Source organism: Prionailurus viverrinus, chromosome F2 (assembly GCF_022837055.1).
Source record: "Prionailurus viverrinus isolate Anna chromosome F2, UM_Priviv_1.0, whole genome shotgun sequence".
Classification (NCBI taxonomy): domain Eukaryota; kingdom Metazoa; phylum Chordata; class Mammalia; order Carnivora; family Felidae; genus Prionailurus; species Prionailurus viverrinus.
Genome location: NC_062578.1, coordinates 78,690,237 through 78,710,568, shown reverse-complemented (window position 1 = coordinate 78,710,568; position 20,332 = coordinate 78,690,237). Strand labels below are relative to the sequence as shown.

The 20,332-nt window shown below is 45.9% G+C and overlaps 1 long non-coding RNA gene across 1 annotated transcript; it reads left to right on the top strand.

The window, feature by feature from the left end:
• Nucleotides 1–268: 268 nt before the first annotated feature.
• LOC125156650 (uncharacterized) lies at nucleotides 269–1,113 on the top strand. The gene is made up of 3 exons (XR_007148721.1): nucleotides 269–446; nucleotides 670–739; nucleotides 864–1,113. It is a non-coding gene; the product is annotated as an uncharacterized LOC125156650 (long non-coding RNA).
• The last annotated feature ends 19,219 nt before the right edge of the window (nucleotides 1,114–20,332 follow it).

The following is a 20,332-nucleotide window of genomic DNA, read 5'->3' as shown; positions in this document are numbered from 1 at the left end:
GGGCAGCAAGACCTTTTCGGATTTTTAGCCAGGACTAACAGGGTGAAGGAATTTATCGCGATGGAGGCGCGGGGGGTGCAGTCCCTGCCTCCGTCCTTGTAAGGAGAGGCTGGTCTCCCAACGGGCCCAGCTTGCTACGCAGGGAGCTAGAAGCTTGCCTTCTCGGACGGGGTGCCTGACTCCCCTCTAAAATAGGGTGTCTGCTCCTCTCATTTCCACGGAACCCCCTGCTGCCTGTGGGGCAAAGGGAATCCTTAGGAGACGCGCAGGAGGACCCAGTCATTCTCTGGTTTCACAAATATTTATGGAAAACCAACCGCTTTCCAGGTTCCGTTTTAGGCACTTTACAGAATCACTTGCCAACGTCAGCAAGAGGCCCGCCTTAATGAAGCCTGTCTCCTATCGCGGAAGCTTACGGTGACAACGGCCCTGATAAATGACCAGAGGTGATGTTTTTATATTACTGCCTGCTTCAGAAACTTTTCCCTGCTGCCTCGCGTGGCAATGATCTTTCCTCTCTTTTCCTTAGACTATTGTTTGGTCTCTGAGTGCACATCATGTTACGTGGTAACAGTATTGATCGCTTATAACTATTATTGCTAGTAATAATTAATAATATTACTAATGCCTGTTTGTATTATTAAGAGTTTGGCTCTTTCTCCCCATCAGATTGGAAGCTTCTAGAAGGAATGACCGTTGGACTGTTAATGAGAAGCAAAGCTTGGATTGACCTTTTTAGGTTGGTTTCTAGCTCCTCATCTGTAACGCAGCAGCGATAACCTACATAAGCTACATACTCCCAAAGGTTGTGGGGAGATCAGTTCCCCACCTCTTGATCCTATGACCTTGTCCCTGTCCTTCAGTTTTCTCTCTAGGGCCCCTGCTGATCTGACCCCCATGAGAGCCCAGATAAGCAGTGGAGTCTGCCCAGTCCTGCTGTTCCCAAGGTGCCAGAGCAGGTCTGGGACACAGGGACAGCCTTCTCCCCAGGCTCCCAGCCCGGCTCAGGGGACAAGTGTCCTGCCTGAAGCAGCCCCCTCCTGTCTCCTTCTTGGACCTCAGCTCCTACAAGCAACGTGCACCATTTTCTTTTCCACTGAAACAAGCTTTTAAGTTAAGGCAAGTTCATCCCCCTAAATGTAACCCTTTCACACTTCTATTCTCTCTCCTGTTAAAAATACTAAACAAAATGTCATTTAAATCTCAGAGACAGTTCTAAATGGACCTAGCCAAACAGCAGCTGAGCGAGATCTCTTGACCCAACATCCTATTTCTGCAGAGGCAGCAGGTGCACCAGCTCTATGCTTGTACAAGATGTTGTAAAAGAAAGACATAATGTAACGCTTTCCCTGACCCTGACCCCCTGGTCCCCTGGCCCCCTGTGTCCCACCCCAGGAGAATCAGGCTCCATATGCATGGTTAGAACTGCAGTGCTTTGCAAAGACACTTTCTAAACTCCCTCCACTTCCTTTCCCGGCTCACGCACATTTCTTGAGTCTTTGCACGTGTAAGGTATGGCTGACATTTTTGCCTCTTGAGGGAATCTGTAAATATTAGTGCTTCCTCCTTACTGTCCCATCATTCATACAGAAGGATAAACTTGGACCCAAAGGTAATCTAAGGTGATTTGATGTGCAAAGTGCTCTAGGGACACCGAGGCATAGAAGATCAACGATGCCGAGGGCAGATGGAGGGGGGGCGGAGGAGGTTTACAACGAGGGTGAGGTATGTCCCAGCCGTGAACGAAGACACAGAATTTTGCAGATGGGGGCTGTGGAGGATGGGGCGCAGTCACCGGAAATAGTCTGCGAAGGCACAGGAGGGTGGGGATCTGTCTGGAGATCCGTGAGGACCGCCGTGAGATGAGAATTTGGGAGGGTGTGGGGTGGGAGCTGGCTGGAGGTGAGACCCCAGCGGGGCACAGTGCTCTGTCTGGAATGGGGGAGAGTCCATGCATACAGCGGGCAACAGAGGAACCGAGCTGGGGCCAAAAAAGACGGCTTAATATTCAATTAATGCTCTGAGTAGCACAGCAAAGAGAAGCAGAGAGTCTAAGACAAGCTGCAGGCTATGGCCCGGTGCTCACCAGACAGAGCACGTCCGTCAGGCAGACGGGTGCTGGATCGATGCTGCCCCTGGAGCAGGTGGGTTGCCAGGAAACTTGGCGTGTGTCTAAGAACAACCATAGTCTACTTTCTGGTTTTCTTACGTGTGTGTTTTTCAGTGATATTAACTGTACTGATGGATATCGTCATGTGCCGAGGATTCTGCCAAATACCTTGCGTGGGATCCAGCTGGCTCACTGAACATCTGGGTGGCCGACAGTGGCCTTAGGCTGGCTGACCAGGCAAAGGCAGTCGGATGCCGTAGTCCCAAGAGGGAGGCTTGGTGCACGCCAGCGCTGGCCCCGTGCCTGCCTGCCCCTCGGCCCGCATGTTGTTTTGAAGGCTGAGACTCAGGTCTCGGGTCTGCTGAGACTCAGCAGCACTAAGGGATTCTGCTTACCTCAAGTGGACACCCATGGGGTGCGGGGTGGTTGGTCTTATTTATTTACTTAATGTTTATTTATTTTTGAGAGACAGAGAGAGAGTGTGGGGGAGGGCCAGAGAGAGGGCGAGACACAGAATTCAAAGCAGGCTCCAGGCTCTGAGCCGTCAGCACAGGGCCTGGCGTGGGGCTCAGACTCATGAACCGTGAGATTCTGACCTGAGCCGAAGGCGGAACTTAACCGGCAGAGCCCCTGGGGTGGTTGGTTTTAAAGGACGTATACTCCACCTTTCCCCCACACCAGAGAACATCACTTCTGCACTGGGCAGGACCCCGTGGACAGCAGGACTTCCTGTGACACCTGCTTTTCACTCTCTTAGTCTTTTTGTTTGGGCGTTAAGTAAACACAGGCGTTACGCTGTATCCTCAAAACGCCATGAAATGTGAGTGGACATCATCCCCCAAACTGAAACTCAAAGTCTAACTTGCGGGCCACACAGAGCTGGACGGGGTGGGGCGGGGGGGGGGGGCAGGAATCTGCCTCAGGGCATCTGGGTTCAGAGTCTGTGCTCTTAGAAACCACACTGCTGGAATCGTTTCCACTTTTCTCTTTCCTTATCCACCTTTATTTACTTCCACGTTAAACGAATAGGCTTATTCCAGTTTGTTAAAGGTTCTGACGTGTCAGGTAGCAGGTGCGGGGGATAACGGACTGGCCACTCTGAAGCATCTTGTGGGCCAGGGTTTCCAGACCTGAGAAGGATCAGCCAAGGTTCTCCCGGGCTCTCGAGCCCTCGGCCATGCTGAGACCAGTTCCTTTTTCCTTATGATACAGACTCATCGGTGCCTTCGGAACCAAGAGTTTCCCTTAAAGCATCTGTTCGGCTACCTTATCTCGAGAAAATTGAGGTGCAGAAGAACATCTTGGTGTCCCCAGGCCACACAGAGCGGCCTCTTGGCCTGGGAACGGGCGGCCAGGAGACTTGTCCCCAGCCCCGTGCCGGCCCCGTGGCCACCACGGTCCCCGTGTGTCTGGGTGAGGTGTGTGCTGTCCCTGGCAAGCCCGAGGGCACAGTCACCCCAGTGTTTCTCCGTCGGTGGGCAGGGGGAGCGTTTGCAAAGCCTCCTGTCCCAAATTTCCGTGCCTCTACCTGTCCCTCAAAAAAATGTACATACGCCTGAAAACCAAAGAGGGGCTTTCACTCCTATTTCGATCAGGAGGGTCGTCTGAGCCCCTTTAATGTGAGACCGGTTGTCTGACAAGTTCTCATTAAGTCCTGGGCTTATAGGTTGAACGTCAATATTTGCTTTCTGCTTTCATATTATCTTAAATCCTTCCAGTAATATATTCTCCAATGAATTAATTGGTATTTTCCAGTAAATTAAATGGAAAAGGCTCTGGGCTGTGTTCTCTTCTTCATGCCCATGTCCAGTCACTCGTGCCAACGGGGCCCCCAGTGGCCTGTCCTCCCGAAGGGAGGGACGATAATTAGAAAGGAGTCAGAGTAATTGAAAGTGCCTATTGGGCTCAGAGCCCATAGGGAAAAAAAAATCAGCCCTTGCATTTATAGAAAGCTCATTTCACAGATTCAGCTTTTAAAAATACAGATGTGGGGGCACCTGGGTGGCTCAGACAGTTAAGCGTCCGACTCTTGATTCCGGCTCAGGTCACGAGCTCACAGTTCGTGGGTTTGAGCCCCGAGCTGGGCTCCGCACTGACAGTGTGACCCTGCTTGGGATCTCTCTCTGCCCCTCCCCTGCTGACACTTTCTCTTTCTCTCTTAAAAAAAAAAATAGGGGCGCCTAGGTGGCTCAGTCGGTTGAGCGACCGACTTCGGCTCAGGTCATGATCTCATCATGGTTTGTGAGTTCGAGCCCCGCGTCGGGCTCTGTGCTGACAGCTCGGAGCCTGGAGCCTGCTTCTGATTCTGTCTCCCTCTCTCTCGGCCCCTCCCCCACTCATGCTCTGTCTCTGTCTCAGAAATAAATAAACATAAAAAAAATAGACTTAAAAAATAAAATAAAAATACAAATGTGATATGTTGCCTCTGGTCTCATACCCTTCCATGGTTCCTTACCACTTTTAGGGCAAAAGCTACACTTCTTACAAGACCTGACCTGACGCAGCCAGCTCTGAACTCTGCCTCTTTTGCTCATTGTTAAGTCTCTAGAACCGGGCTCAGGGCCTGGACCGTGGAGCTTCATAACTGTTCCCTATTCTGCACTCACCCACCCTGTGCCAGGAGTCTGCTTTGGGGATGGGCATCGAGGGCGTAGAGGGGGCATACGACCCTGGGACTTGCCTCAGTCTAGTGTACAGATCGTGCCTAAGGGGCCGAGACGCGCAGAAGAGTCTCAGGGGACAGTCTCCCCAGCACAACACTTCTGTAACAGGCAAACATCAGACAGAGCACAAGCATTCCAAGTGTCAAAGCAAAAACTGCCCTGGGCCAAGTTGAACAGGCGAGTTAGCCGTCCTTCCAGGGTGCTGCAAAGGGGAGAGAGCCCAGAGCCCAGACGAAGGGACGCTGGGACAGAGGACGGTGGGGCCTCTGCGTTGACTCACTGGCTTTGTCCAAAGGAAAGTAAGGTCTCCCCTGTGTCAGGATCCGAGGTAGTTGTGCCGCTTGGAGTGAGCTGTCCACAGAGGCTCCTAAACTCTGCTGTCTTTTCCGATGATTGAATCTGAAAGGGAAGTTCCCAGGTCCCGAGAAAGACTTTCCTGGACCGCGAAGCTGGCAAAAGGTTTTTCAGAAGACACACATCTCAAAGGAGCAGAGACAGAATTGATAATGGCGGGTTTTTCAAAGAAAATGACTTAAGAAAAGGGAGGTCAGAGACCCAGAGTCGGGCAGTCTGCCTCAAGGTCATCTAAACTCAGGGGAATGTAAAGGGCTTCTGGGTCAAAAGTTTCTGGAAATTGTCCTAAGGGAGTAGAGAAATGGAGAAGAACCCCTTCGGGACAATGTGCTAAACCTCAGTAAGAACAGTGGTCGTCTGTGGCATTTGAGACACAGTCAGTTTGCTGCTTCCACCCAGCTCCTTGTTACAGAAGCTCTTTCCTGGGCATGTGCAGCCAGGAATATGGGGGTTCCCCCCGTCCCCGGAAACCAGTGGCTGAGCCTGGGAGGGCAGGCTGCCGGCATTTTTTTTTTTTTTTTTTGGTCTCTATCCCCTCAGGTTCATGACGCAGAAACTCTATTCCAGGCAGGTGCAGCTGGGTGGACCGGGTCCTTCTTGTCCCGCCCAGCCCCCACTAGCAGAGTGGCAGCTCCAGGCTTGGATGCCCGAGGATGCTGAGGCCACCTTGCGTCCATCCCAGCTCGCTCGTGGTGCGAAGGCTGCATGCCAGAAGGGGCAAGACAGGAAGCCCAGGGGCTGCCCCGATGCCCCTACCTCCGCCCACACGCACACACTGCCCACTCATACAGCAGGGTTGTCCCTCGGGGAAAAACATGTCCTCGGCCCCACCTCTGGTGCTCTGGGGCAGGGGATCTTCCCAGGAGGAAAGCAAGTCAGAAGGAAAAGGGCCCTGCGGGTCCGTCTGAAGGACCGACTTTATCTGGAACACACAGCGGAGCTCTCCATATCCAAGGATGTTGTTGAAAATGAGGGAGGTCTTGGGATCCCTGCAGGAGCTGAGAGCGGTCCCTGGCTGACGACCATCAGGAAAACAGGGACCTCGGTCCTGCGACCACAAAAAGATGAATTCTGCCAGTGATACGTGAACTTGGAAGAGGGTTATGGGCTCCAAAGGAGAACATGGTCCGCCCAACAGCATGATTGCAGAGATGCTTGTGAAGCCACGCCCACAACCCTTATCCATGGAAACCATGAGAAAAGAAGCGTGTGTCATTTTAAGTCCCTATGTTTCTGGGATTTGTCATAGAGCATAGGAAACTACTACCCACCCAGAATGAACACCGCGGGTGCTCCGCCACATGCTATCCCACGTTCTGTCTTATGTCCATTTATACATCAAGGATCTGCAAAGCAGAGAGGCAACTCACCAAAAGCCACACGGCTCAGGAGGGCCACCAAGATGGGCGAGTGAGTGTTCTTTCTCCTCCGGGGTCGGGATTTCCTGGTGGACGGGGCTGCCTCAGTGCTGAGTGCTTTCTGCCCCTTCTTGTAGAAACGTCACATTATGGCTGCTCCCGTTTTGTAGTTGGAGGAAATATGACCCCAGAGGCTTGGGGACTTGTTTAAGGCGACGTAGGTAGGTCTGATATCATCACCCACTGGTGTTTTCCCTGCCACGGTTCTTTGATTGGGGTTTGCGAGGCAAGGCCTGATGGAGCAGTAAAAAAAAAAAAAAAAAAAAAAGCAGTCTTGGGAATCTAAAACAACCTGCCGCTCTTGAAGCAACGAACATCGCCACCGTGGATGACAAGGGCCTAAACCCAGTCTGGGATAGGAGGGCGAGAGATTTCTGCATCCGGAACATTAAAGAAAAAGTCCTCCCTCGTCTCTTACACAGATTCTACCAGTGCCTCCTTTGTTACCACTTAAAAAAGAAGCTGAAGAAGGAAAACCAAAGCTTACCCTAACACACGTTCTTAATTTTATGAGCTGGCGGTTTGTCCTGCTTATAGCCTAGAAACCACTAGGCGTTCTGCTGTTCCTGCCAGCGCATGTGGCAAAACGAATTTAAAAAGACGTAAGAGATCTCGCGTCTAACTGAATGGACGCACCTGCAGGATGATGCTGATCAAGCCCCAGAGACAGGAAGCATGAGGCCCCTGCATAAGTCCCTTCTCTGATTCCCGCCTTTCCCCGGGGAGAGGAAGGGTCCAGCTCCCTAAGAAGACAGACCAGCTGAGAACACACCCCCTGGCCTGTCATCGGCAGGAAGCGGCCTTGGTTAGAAAATGAGGCCAATATGAATGACTGCAGACAGGTGGACGCGTTCTCCTGAGATGCGGGCTACTCAGAACACGTTATTTAGCTGAACCGTAAGTAGTAAATATTTAGTACAACAGTGATCCTTGTCCGTATTCATTTTGCTTCTACTCTCCATTCTTCCATCAGAATTTGGGGTCTCTGTCCTCAGCGTGGCCCCCCTCCCCCGTGCAGGGCTCACCAATGAGGTACATGGAACCACCACGGGCTGCATGCTCGAGTCTAAAGTCAGGCGTCGCCCTCCGTACCTTCTCCTTCCTCACCGGCCCGCGCTCACCCCTTCCCTAAGTCCTGCCGATGCTTCCTTCCATCGCCACGCGCCCCACACGGGACCGCTTCTCACTGTTCGTGGCCCCACTCCCATTCAAGCGCCCACCATCGTGGGATCGCTGCAAGTTCCCCTTCTCTCTCCGCCTTTCCCCGCCTACCGCCTGCTCTCCCAAAGCAAAGTCAAGGCTTGGCAGGCTACCCTGCAGTGCCGCCTGACAGCTGGGGTTCCTTTCCTGTAACGCAGGTGCCTGCCTTAAGCATGATTTCCCGGCAGCCACTCCAGTGCTGTCCGTCTCCAATGGCCACGTTGCCGGCCACGAGACCAGGTGAAGGCGCCAACCCTCCCCTCCCTGTTTTAGGTGTCTTGGTTGATTTCCGGACCTGACCACTTTGGGCCGCCTGCTTTTTTCTCTCTCTCCCTTTGTTCTAAATTCCCACCCTTAGGTTTTCAATTCATCAACAAGGAGGGAGCCCTTGAAACCCTAAGCGCTCACCCTTGGCCCCAATAGAAGCAGAACCCCTTGGCCCCCAGCTCGTGCTTTCTCTCTGCCTGCGACGTCGCTCAGTGGCCCCAGGTGTACCCTGTGCGCTCCAGGACCTGTGAGTAGTAAACTTCTTCTCTTTTCCCCCCAAAGTTTTGGATGATTGTTGCAGAGAGCTGCTTGCAATCATAATATGAACCACAAGGGCCGGTCCAGCCACAACACTGGTTATGGATAAGCTGAGACCGGCACGTGATACGCCTTCCTCCTTAAGATCCTAAAATGCTCTTACAGTTTAGCTGGACTAAATATCCTGGCATTGTGGGTCCTTGCTCAGCGCTGTGGCTCCTGCCCCCTTCCCTTCCCTTCCTCTCCGTGATACAGCCTCACTGAACACACCCAAACCATCCCGACCTCAGGGCCTTTGCCCAGAAGGCAGGGCCTCCGTGTGGGTCTCCTCTGCCATTCGGATTCTAGCTTGGCTTCACCTTTTCTGAGAAGCCTCCTGGACCACCATAAGGTCATCCCCTGTCCCCTGGGGTTATTCGCTGCCAGCACTGACCATCATACGGATTCTTTCAGCTTTATTGAGGTGTAAATGACAAAATTATAAGCTATTTAGGGGCACCTGGGTGACCCAATCAGTTGAACATCTGACCTCAGCTCGGGGCATGATCTCAGGGTTCCTAAGTTCGAGCCCCACATTGGGCTCGCTGCTGTCAGCCCAGAGCCCTCTTCAGATCCTCTGTCCCCCTCTCTCTTTGCCCCTCCCCTGCTTGCTCTCAAAAATAAATAAAACACTGCAAAAAAGGTTAGAAGCTATTTAAAGTGTACGACATGATGATCTGATGTGCAGATACAATGTGAAAAACTTTCCCCCATCATTTAATGATCACTTCCATCGCCTCACATATTTATGTATTTTGGGGGGTGAAAACTTCTAACTGCAACTTTGTATTCTCTTACCGATCTCCCTATTTCCCCCGACCCCTAGCTCCTGGCAACCACTTTTCTGGCCCATGTTTCTACGAGTTTGATTTTTTTTTTTTTTAGATTCTACATATAAGTGATACCATGCTGCACTTATCTTTCCTGTTTGACTTATTTCACTTTGCATAATAACCCCCAGTTCTATTCGTGTTTTGCAAATGATGGACCTCCTTTTTGAAGGCTGAACAATGTTCCTTGATATGTACATACACCACAGTTTCCTTATCCGTTCCTCCACTGATGGACACTTAGGTTGCTTCCGTATCTTGGCTGTTGTAAACAATGGTGCAGTGAACATGGGCGTCGGATCTCTCTTTCAGAGAGTGATTTTGTTTCCTTTGGGTATATACCCAGCAGTGGGGGTTGCTGGGTCGTATGATCGTTCTCGTTTCAATTTCTTGGGGGAACGTCCACACCGTTTTCCACAGTGGCTGCACCGATTTTCATTCCCACCAACAGTGCAGGGGGATTTCCTTTTCTCCACACCCTCATCGGCACTTGTTAGCGTTTGTCTTTTTGGAAATAGCCCGCCTGACAGGTGTGGGGTGATACCTCACTGTGGCTTGATTTGCATTTCCCTGAGGCTCAGTGATGCGGAGCACGTTTTCAGGCGCCTGTTGACCATCTGTATGTCTTCTTTGGAAAAATGTCATTCAAGGCCTTTGCCCATTTATAAATACAGATTTTTTTTTTTTAATTTTTTTTTCAACGTTTATTTATTTTTTGGGACAGAGAGAGACAGAGCATGAACGGGGGAGGGGCAGAGAGAGAGGGAGACACAGAATTGGAGACAGGCTCCAGGCTCTGAGCCATCAGCCCAGAGCCCGACGCGGGGCTCGAACTCACGGACCGGGAGATCGTGACCTGGCTGAAGTCGGACGCCTAACTGACTGCGCCACCCAGGCGCCCCTATAAATACAGATTTAAAAAAAAAAATGTCCACTCTCTCCTCCAACGAGAATATAAATTTCATGAAAACCAAGGTCTTCTCCATCTTTATGATCTCTATCCAAGGCATTTGGGACAGGACACAGCATGGAGAAGACCCACAATGGGTCCCCCAGGACGTGTTGAGGGGAAACTAAGCCCCTTGCTCGCTTTCTCCTCAAAAGCGGTGGCTCTGAAAGGAAACTCATCGCTAAGATTTGTGGAATGAATGTGAGTCCCTGCAATGAGACTTTTCTCCACGAGAGGGCAGAGTTCACCGCGTTTAAAAAATGTGTCCTTCAAAGAGAGGGCCCGCCCTACAGCTGGAAACCCTGTCCCCGTGGCTTTGGTCTAAAAGCGCTAATAGTCCATAAGGGGCTCCCAATATCCGCAGAGCCTACTGTTTTATATAATTTTGGTGTCTTTCCTGCCATAGTTTGAAATTAAAACGATTCAAAACGAAAGGCAAAACGAAAACTCACGCTTTCTCCTAAATGATTTTTCTTCTTACTGAATGCTATCACAGCAATAAAAGGTTCAAACCAAATAAACACATTATCATGCCTACATTTTGCATTAATTGCAAACGAGTCACTCCAGACCCCGATTAAATAAATGTTAAACGAATACTTAGAGACTGTCAGTTTGAAGGGCATTGCGTTCCTGGCTTCTCTGGGGGCATCTCCCAGTGCTCCAGCCGGCTGATGGCCTCCTGCCTATTGCTAGGTGAGGCCATGGGGCCTTACCTTCCCTCCCCTGCTTGCCGAATCAGGCCGGGTGCTCTTCTCAGGCCTAAGCCTAGTCCTCGGGAAGGAGACACTTAACCAACTGCTTCACCTTTTCTGCAGAGGTGCCCAGACTCCCTGGAAGGTGAGTCACCAGCCTGATATAGACACCTTCTTGGCCTCCATGAATATCCATCGGGAGCCCATAGCTTCCCCCCACTCATCAAGCAATTAGGCCCAATGAAGAATGTCCTTTTCCCCAACTAAGTGGTTCTTAACGTGATAGTACATTAACCTCATCTGGAAGCTTTTAAAAATCCTAATACCCGCCCCTCCCCAGTTCAGTCTGAGTCTCTGGTGGCGAGCCTATGGATGTATGTTTTTAAATATCATGTGACAGGGAGACTTCCAAACCTTCCGTGGATCCCTTGGAGCAGGCTAACATTCATGCCATGATTCCCACATTTGCTACAGCAAAAATACCAGCATCTCCCAGGCATATGTCTTCAGGGGTAGTATTTGCTTTTTCTTTGAAAGTAATACCATCAGCCGAGAGACGACAAAGACCTGTGTCCTCTGCACCACGTAAGGACAAAAGACACAATTCGGGGCCCCATGCCAGACAGCAGAGTTCCTTGTGGCCTTTTGGATGGCATTTCACTGGTGAAGCAGAAACTTTGAGAGAAAAATGGAAAGCAGAGGCACTTTGCAGACTCGTTCACGGGATTTCAAACCCTAGCCTCCATCATGATGCTTTCAAAGGCCTATAAAAGCTACAGTGATCACTCATCACTAGGGCTTTCTGTTCACAAAAGGGCAACATATAACATCTGTCTGAAGGGCTAAAAGCAGATGTTTAAAATGGTTCAAAATGGCCCATGGCTTTCAAGTTCTCTTCATGGTAGAATAGGTGATTGCTGAGACATTCCTCAGGCCTTTCTCTCTCTTTCTCTCTGGTGTCAGCAAATACCAATCAGCCTAATTGTTCCATTGAACATCCTGTAATTCTTTGTTGGTAGCCACCTAGGATACGCGTCCTTAATAAACTGGGCAGATGAATCCAGCTGGGAAATAGGCCACTCAAGCTGGCCCAGCCTTGGATTACCACCAAAAGACTTCACTTACACCAGCCGAAAGCTCCTTCCCTCCTTGGGAACTCACTAGTCATTGTTGAGAAGGATGGATAGGAAGCCGCTCTGGTAAAGAAGGGGTGGGGTGACACGTAGCCTCTGATTAAGTCTCAGATGACAGATTCAGACAGAGCATCTTGACCTCAGCACCCTGAGCAACTTGACATGCTGGGCTAGATCCTTCTTTCTGTGTGGGAATGTCCTACATTACAGAGGATGTCAGCAGGAGCACTGGCCTTGACCCGCAAGACAGCATGCCCCAGTTGTGGCAACCAAAAATGTCTCCAGATATCGCTAGGTGGCCCGGGAGCAGGGTGGGGCGTCACCCCAGCCTGAGAACCACCGGGCTCAGGTGAAGTTAATTCTAACCGGGATAAAAAGCTTGTCCTAGAAAGCAGTGTTTTGTCCCCGTGGACACATCTGGAAGGAAAGAGCACGTGGGGTCTGTGCGCGGGGTCGTTTGTTGAGCAAAGATCTGAAGGGCAACCGCTGGGGAGTTTATTTGGGGAAGTATCTTGGGGTCTGGTACGGCTGGACGGGGGTGAGGCTCTGGCTGAGGAAATCCCTGGGGTCCAAACGTGGGGAAGGAGAAATGCAAAGCTGATGATGGCTCCAGGTTTCATCTAACCCTCAAAGCTGGCCAGAGAGCGGTTTTTATTTTCCCATTTTCCAGAAGAGCAAACCAAGGTACGTAGTGGCCGCAACCAAGTCCATGCGGGCAGCACTGGGATTCCCTTACGTCTCTCCTGTCCGGGAATAAAGTGGTCCCCTCCAGGTGGAGCATTTGTGGATCACCCAGATGCCCGGTCAGTTTACGAAAAAGCGAGCAGATGCCATGAGAGCTAAGGGACTTAGGGTGGGATAAAACAGCAAACACCTCTAGTGGTGTTTGCTCACACATAACCTGAGGGAAAGAAATCATGTGGGATGGCGCCGACGTGGGATGGCTCTGTCCCAAAGCACTCTTTGGTGTCCCCCCCAATCTGCAGAACAGACACTTGCGGAGTGGGAGAGCTGGGGAGAGAGAAGGAGGACCTCTCTTTACAAGGCTTATTTTCCAAATGTCTCCGTAGGATGCACACGTTGCTAACTGTCTAATGAGGCACAGATTGAAAATGGCTAAAGACTCTTGTAGTGAAACCAGGGTGATGGCACCCAGAGGCACTGTGAGGAAATTCCTCTAATTGCAACTCTTAGTTATTACCAACACGGTCCCCATACTTCAGGGATAACTGCCAGAGAGCTGTTCTCACGTTTCCTATACAATCTCGGGGAGAGCCCGGAGATCTGACACAATTACCCGCTTCAGGACCAAGGAGAAGCCAGCCTGCTTGCCTTTGGAATTTTGATGTCACTCTTGAATATTCGTGCAGAAACCCTTTAAAGGGTAAATAATACGTGATAGGCATTGGGCTAAAATGGTGTCTATGTCACTTCTGTTCATATTAATGTAATGATGGCTGTTACCATTGAGTGCTTACCACATGTCAGATGCCGTCACAACGAGTTAACAGGCGTTGACAATTACATTGAACGTTTGGGGGGTACATTTGGTGTCAGGCACTGTGTTAAATACTATGCACATAAAATATATTACTTGATCTAATCCTGATAATGTTTCTATGACATGAGTATTATTGTCAGACCCTCCGTACTGATGAGATACGGGCTTGGAGACTAAATAAATGACTTGCCCAAAGTCACAACATCGAAGACAAAGGGTAAAAATTCAAAGTTCGGCCCTTTCGGCTCCAAATTCTGTGTTGCTCACCCTGGAAAGCTGCTTGAGGGTCACTAAAGTGTTTTCAAGTAGTATCGGACGTACAAAACGGTACACAAGTCACGAGCGAGTGGTTCAATAAACTTTACAGTTGTTTTGTGGTCTTTGTGTTTTGTTTTGTTTTTACAATTTGTACAGCCATAGACTAAACCCAGATCTTGAAACACAATAGACACTCTTGCCCCTTTTTGTAACTATGCCCTCCCAGGGCAGTCACTGTTCTGAAGTCTGCCACCATGAATTAGCTTTGCTTGACATGATACTTCACATAAATGGACGTGGACTTTATTTCTCCTTTGTGTCTGGCTTCCTTAATTCAGCATTGTGTTTGTGAATTTCATCTTCCTTTTGTATCTTTTTGGAAAAAGCAGTCATGGTCACTCTATTCTACCACATGATTATATGGCAATTTTGCTTAGCCATTTAATGTCTTATTTTATTTTTTTTCTTTTATGAATATAAGTTATTGTCAAATTGGTCCCCATACAACAGCCAGCGCTCATCCCAACAGGTGCCCTCCTCCATGCCCGTCACCCATTACCCCTCTCCCCCGCCCCCCCATCCACCCTCAGTTTGTTCTCTGTATTTAAGTCTCTTGTGGTTTGCCTCCCTCCTTCTCTGTAGCTATTTTTCCCCCTTCCCTTCCCCCACGGTCTTCTGTTAAGTTTCTCAAGATCCACATGTAAGTGAAAACATATGATATTTGTCCTTCTCTGACTTACTTCACTCAGCATAATACCTTGCAGTTCCATCCACGTTAGCCATTTAATTTTAGATTGATGTTGAGATTTTTCCCACTTTTGAACATCAAAAATATTGGTGAATATTAAGAATGTAATATTTTGAATATTAAGACTGTACACCCTTTATGTATTTTGGCTCACATATGTGTACATTTCTGTAGGTACATGCGAGGGGTGGAGTGGCTGGGGAAAGGTAGGCGTGTGTTCAGGTTTGGGAGATACTGTCAATGGTTTTCCAAGGTGGTTGTACTAATTTCACTCTTTCTACTAGTATTTATAGAGCCCAGTTACTCCATTGCTTCACCAATGCTTGATATTGCCATTAGTTTCCAACTGTAGACATTAGGTGACTGGGAAATGAAATCTCATCATGGTTTGAATTTTCATTTCTCAGATGGCCAGTGGTGTTCAGCATCTTTCCACGTACGTACAGGTGACTTTTATGTTCTCACTTGTGTTTTGTGCCTCTAATACTTGTGTTGACATTTTTTTTCTCATTGACTTCATGGAGCATTCTATTTGCTGCATACGCTTTTGGTAGGATAGTTTATACCCATCCCAAGGTTTGTCTTTTCATCCTCTTAGTGTCTTTTGATTAAGGATGTTTTGTTAAACTTCTGTTTAATGGCTTTCTTTCATTGTGTCCTATGTGAGAACTCTATCCTAGCCCAGCATTGTGAACATAATTTATGGTCTCTTTCCAACAGCGTGGCTGTTTCTGGTCTCACAGAGAACTTTTTAATTTTCTTAAATAGATTTATACCGGTCATGAGGAGGAAATCAGAATTCATTTTTTTGTGTGTGTATCCATCGACAGCACATTTAATGAAAAATCCATCCTTTCCCCATTGTCTGGGGAGTGTTATCTTTTTCATGAATTAAGGAATCATACATATGTAACTCAGTTTCTGTCCCTGTTCTGCTCTGTGGTTTACACGTATACCAATTCCACAATGTTATAGGTATTGTAGCTCTATAATAAGTCTTACTATTGGGGCGCCTGGGTGGTTCAGTCGGTTAAGCATCTGACTTTACCTCATGTCGTGATCTCACGGTTTGTGAGTTCGAGCCCCGCGTGGAGCTCTGTGCTGAGAGCCCAGGGGCTGGAGCCTGCTTTGGATTCTGTGTCTCCCTCTCTCTCTGCCCCTCCCCCACTCGTGCTCTGTCTCTCTCTCAAAAATAAATAAACATTAAAAAAAAAAGTCTTATTATCTGCCAGTGCCATCCAGTCCTGTCCTTGTCTGTCAGCCTTGGCTTTTGTTGGCACTCTGTAACGCCATATATATTTCAATCAGTTTCTCAATTCCTGTTTTAAAAACCTTTGGTATTTGATTAGAATAACCATAAATCTATGGTTCAGTTTGGATAAAATTGAACTACTTACGATAGTGATTCTTTCAATCTTTTGGGATGCCTCTCCCCTCTCATCTAGGGTTTATTTAATTTTTCTCATTGTGTTTTGTAGTATTGTGAATATAGGTCTTGGATGTCTTTTATTAGATTTACTCTTAGATGTGTGACATTCTCATGCTATTTTAAATGGCATTTAAAAATACATGATGGAATATAGAAATGGCAAACGAGTTTTGTATTTTGTCTGCATCCAACGATGTTCTAACTTCATTTATTAATCCTAAAAGATGACTGGTCAACTTTGTTATGTTTTCTACTTTTGCGATGATAGCATCTGTAAATACTAATACTTGGTTTCTTTCATTTCAATCCATATATCTTCTTCTTAAATATTGGGTTTTATTGTACTGGCTACAGTAGTGTCTATAGGGATATACCTATTAAGGAAGTTTGCTTCTATTCTTTGCGAAGAGTCTTTCTTCTACATCATGAAGTGATATTGACATTAATAAGATGACATCTTTCCATCTACTGTGATAATCATATGATGGATCTCCATTATTCTGTTAATATTGTAGGTTATATTGGTCAAGTTGCAATTATGAAGCCACTTTTACATTTTTATTTTTGATCTAAAAGATTTTAATGTTTATTTATTTTTGAGAGAGAGACAGGGCACGAGCGGGGGGGTGGGGGGACAGAGAGAGGGAGACACAGAATCCGAAGCAGGCTCCAGGTTCTGAGCTGTCAGCACAGAGCCTGTGCAGGGCTTGAATGCACGAACCGTGAGATCATGACCTGAGCCGAAGTCTGATGCTTAACCGACTGAGCCACCCAGGTGTCCCCACTTTTACACTTATAAAATAAGCTCAACTTGATTGAAAAGTATTTTATGTGCATTTTATTTTATATCCATTACCTATCCATTATATATTAATATTTTAAGATTTTTGCATTTGCGTCTGTGAGGGAGATTAGTCAATAGTTTTCAATTGTATTACTTCCTTCTTAAGTTTCCATATCAAAATTATGTTGTGGCTTCATCAAGCAAGCCAGAGAATTTTCATTACTTTCCTATTTTCTGAGGAGGAAGAAAGAAGCACGTCACTCGTGTCGTTTCTTCTTTCAAATGCGTGGAAAGATTTACAGTCTGGCCATCTGTTCCTGAAGATACTTACGTGTACATATTTGTTGTTTTTAACATATATGATTACTCAGACACTATTTCACCTTGTTTCAGTTTTTGAGAAGATGTATTTTATAGGAATTCTTTCATTTTATCTGCATTTTCAAATGCAGATGTTAATTATTTATTATGTATTTTTAATGGCCATAGGACTTAGAATGCTGTCTTGTTTTATCATTCTCAATATCTCCTTGTGTTCTATCTCTTAAGTCATTCTTTCTAGGGGCATTGGGATTCTATTGGACTTTTCACAGAACCAACCCTGTGCTTTGTTGGCTTTTATCTATGGGAAATTTGTTTTCTGTCTCATGAATTGTATTCTTACATTGATCATTTCCTTTTGCCCATTCTCTTTGTGTTTAATCTGCCATTCTTCTTCTAAATTCTGCAAACATGTATTTGGATTCTTGATTTTGAATAGTTCTTTAAATTGTATAGACACCGTTAACTGTAAATTCAATTATTTTAACAGATAAAGGGCTATTCAGTAACCTGGTTTTTTTTCGATTGACCTTTTGTAGTTTATGTCTTTTAAGGACTTTGTCTATTTCACCTAGATTTTTGAACATATGATATAACTTTGTGCATATTTCTTATTACCCTGGCAATGTCTAGAGAATCTATAGAGCTGTGCCCTCTTTCATTCCTGATATTGGCAACTTGTGTCTTCTCTCCTCCATCGTTATTCGGTCTGGCTAGTGGTTTATCATTTTTATTGATCTTTTCCAGGAACCATTTTTTTCCCATTGATTTTCTATTTTCTTCTTTTTACAATTTCATTGATTTCTGCTCTTTTTCCTTTCTTTTGCTTGATGTGGTTTCAATTGCTTTTTTTTCATTTCTTAATGTGGAAGCTTGGATCACTGATCTGAGAACTTTGTTCCTTTCTAATATCAACGTTTAATGCTACACATGTCTCTTTAAACCCTGCACAGCTGTATCCACGTTTTACTATGTCACATTTTCATTTCCACTCGATTTAAACTGTTTTTTATTATTTGCAAGTGTGTTGTTCAATTTCCAAATCTTTGAGGGTTTTACTCCCAAATACCTGTCAGTTTCTTGTTTAAGTCCATGTGGCCAGAGAACATAAAATTTATCCCTCACAATCTTACCCTGACAATTCCCCGTCCCCCCTCCAGAATATGGTCTATCTTGCAGAATGATTCTTGTGCACTAGGAAGAAAAAAACTGGGTTTGTTGCCGGATGTTCTATGAATCTCAAATAGATCAAGCTGGTTGACAATGTGTTCAGTTCTTTTATGTGCTTATTGAATTTCTCAGTTTTGTTCTTCTGATTAATTGAGAGACGAGTATTGAAATCTCTAATGATAATTGTGGATTTGTCTATTTTTTTTTAATTTTACGGCTATTGGTTTTGCTTCATGTATTTTGAAGCCGTGTCAGTAGATGGATATAAAATTAGGTGTATTATGTCTTCTTGGAAAACAACTCTTTTATCATCTTGTAGTGTCCCTCTTTACTCTTAGCACAATTCCTTGCTCTCAAGTTTTATACGTATAATATTAATGCCTCTGCAACATCCTGCTTTAATGAGCGTTGGCGATGTAAATTTTTTCCCATGTTCTCCTGGTGACCTATGTGTATATTTATATTTAGTGTTTGCTGTTGTGTGTGTTTGTGTTGTTTTTAAAAAATAGATTATTATATAGTTTGGTCCTTCTTTTTGCTATCCAAACTGACAATATCTGCCTTTAACCTGTTGTTTTGGAGAGTTTACATTTGGTATAATTATTTATATCTTGGGGCTTAAATACATCATCTTGTTAGTTGTTTTCCATTTGTTTCATCTGTTGTTTGTTCTTTTTTATCTTCTCTGCCTGTTTTTGGATTAATTGGATGTATTTGTGATTTTATTTTATCTCTACTATCAGCACATTCTATATCTGTTTTTCACTTTTGCGTGGTTACCTTAGGATTTCAATCTGTATCTGTAATTCGCCACAGCCTACCTTTAAACAAGGATATACCACTTCATGTAAGGTGTTATAACCTCATAGCCGTGCAACAATATCAATTCAATCTATTGCATTGTTCTATTTTTGTCATGCATTTTACTTTACATATGCTCTAAAGCCATAGTACATTGCTATTATTTTTGCTTTAGACAATTCTCTTTCAGAAGCTCTTTTTTAAAAAGAAGAAATGCATCAGGCAGAGAAAGACAAATATCATATGACTTAATTCATATGAAGAACTTAAGATACAAAACAGATGAACATAAGGGAAGGGAAACAAAAATAATATAAAAACAGGGAGGGGGACAAAACAGAAGAGACTCTTAAATATGGAGAACAAAGAGAGGGTTCCTCGAGGGTTGTGGGAGGGGGGATGGCTCAATGGGGAAGGGGCATTCAGGAATCTACTCCTGAAATCATTATTGCACTATATGCTAACTAATTTGGATGTAAGTTAAACAATAAGTAAATTTTAAAAATTAAAAAAATAACAATAAAAAAAGAAAGTTCTCTTCTATTGCTGGTATGCCAAGTGTATCTTTATTATAACGTAAATGGATGCTGTATTTTATACAGCTTTTACTGTATAAAGAAAAAAAGGCTTTTTCTACATCTCTGGAAATGATTATATAATTTTCCCTTGTTATTTTTTCTAATAAAATATATTCTGGTTTAAATTTTTTTTTATTATGTTTCTTTATTTTTGAGAGGCAGGGAGAGACAGAGCATGAGTGGGGCAGGGGCAGAGAGCGAGGGAGACACAGAATCCAAAGCAGGCTCCAGGCTCTGAGCTGTCGGCACAGAGCCCGATGTGGGGCTCGAACCCACGAACCATGAGATCATGGACCTGAGCGGAAGTCGGACACTCAACCGACTGAGCCACCCAGGCGCCCCTAAAATACATTCTGTTAACTGACTTTTTAACATTAAAAAAAACTCTGAATTCTGAAAATAAAATCAACTTTGTTATAATCTAAGAAAAAAAGGAGAAATGCATTTATGTATTTACATTTGTCTTTTTGCCAGATCCTTTAAATTTATTTGTGCAAATCCAAATTTTGTATCCTGTTATTTTGCTTGACAGAAACAACTGGTATTAGGGCAGAGAAGTCTAGCCAAACAAAAGGAATCAGATGTTTCAATTGCTTAACATAGTACTCTTCCCCATGTAACAGTTCTGGACGAGGGTTTATATTGGCAAGGATACCTCCTGTATCAGCATCCAGCACCTGGGATAATAGCCTCTCTCCCATCTTCAGTGTTTGACTGTGAGGAAGGCGTGGAAATAACTCTCCTGCTTCTGCAAATACTCCAACAGCTAGAACTCAGACTCATGGTGATATCTAACTACAGGGGAGGCTGAGAAATGAAATAGAGC